The following is a 1,614-nucleotide window of genomic DNA, read 5'->3' on the forward strand; positions in this document are numbered from 1 at the left end:
CCAATCTGGTTTCATTTTATGACAGGGTCACAAAATGCTTAGATGCAGCAGTAGAGGTAGATGTCATTTTCTTGGATTTTAGCAAGGCCTTCGATACAGTATCTCCTCCCATTCTCATAAATAAATTAAGACAGTCTGACATAGATGTTTACACGGTCCAGTGGGTGGCAAATTGGCTTAGCAGTCGCACCCAGAGAGTGGTAGTAGATGGGTCAGTATCAACCTGGAAGGATGTGGGTAGTGCAGTCCTGCAGGGTTTGGTCCTTGGACCTGTACTCTTCAATATCTTCATCAGTGAAGTGTACTCTGTACAAGTTTCTGGATGAGACTAAATTGTGGGGTGAAGTGCATGCTCCGGAGGGTAGGGAATGATTGCAGGCAGACCTGGACAAGTTAGAAAAGTGGGCAGTACACAATAGGATGCAGTACAACAAGGACAAGTGCAGAGTGATGCACCTAGGGTGCAAAAATATCCAGCACACCTACTGGCTGGGAAGTGACCCTCTCAGCAGCATAGAAGTGGAAAGGGATCTCAGTCATAATGGACTCCAAGATGAACATGAGTCGTCAGTATGACAAAATCATCAGCAAAGCTAACTGCACTTTACTGTGCATCAGCAGATGCATGACAAATAGATCCAAGGAGGTGATACTTCCCCTCTATGTGGCATTGGTCAGACTGCAGTCGGAGTACTGCATCCAGTTTTGGGAGCCGTACTTCAAGAAGGATGTTGATAGACTCGAGAGGGTCCAGAGGAGGGCCACTCGTATGGTTTGGAGCTTACAGAACAAGCCCTATGAGAAGAGATTGAGGGACCTGGACCAGTTCAGGCTCCGCAAGAGAAGGCTGAGAGGTGATCTTGTGGCTGCCTACAAATTCATTAGGGGAACGCAGCAAGGGATAGGACATGCTCTGTTCACCAGGGCGCCTCCTGGGGTAACAAGGAACAATGGTCACAAACTGACAGAGTACAGATTTAGGCTGGATATCAGGAAAAACTTCTTCACAGTAGGGGTGCCCAAAATTTGGAATGGGCTTCCAAGGGAGGTGGTGCTGTTCCCCACCTTGGGGGTCTTTAAGAGAAGGCTGGGTAGACATCTGGCTGGGGTCATCTGACCCAGCACGCTTTCCTGCCTAGGCAGGGGGTCAGACTTGATGATCTATTGAGGTCCCTCCCAACCCTAGCATCTATGAATCTATGAACCTTATTTTCAGAATGGAAACCCAGGAAAAGAGCTGACAAAGCTTCATGCAGCACATGCTATGCAGAATGGCTGGGATGGCTGGTAAAGATGAAGCTATTAAAAGAATATTGATTTTTTAAACTGTTATCAATACTCTTGAACTGAGATACATAAATGAACACACACACTGTGAGCTCATTATTGGATACCTGAAACTGTCAGCCTCTTGGCAAATTAAGGACCACAGAGATAGATTTAATAGAGGATTTTCATGCTACTTAGGCAGAGGGCATGTCTACATGAGATGCTTAACTTGCGCAATAGCGTTGTTTACTGTGCAGTAAGCATGTCCTCTACATGTGCACATGCTTACTACTCAGTAAACCTTGCTAATCACAAGTAAGTTGCTACCTGCAAATTTAGTTTTGA

The sequence above is a fragment of the Gavialis gangeticus genome, unplaced genomic scaffold, assembly GCF_001723915.1.
Source record: "Gavialis gangeticus isolate Ggan-Ray unplaced genomic scaffold, GavGan_comp1, whole genome shotgun sequence".
Taxonomy (NCBI): domain Eukaryota; kingdom Metazoa; phylum Chordata; order Crocodylia; family Gavialidae; genus Gavialis; species Gavialis gangeticus.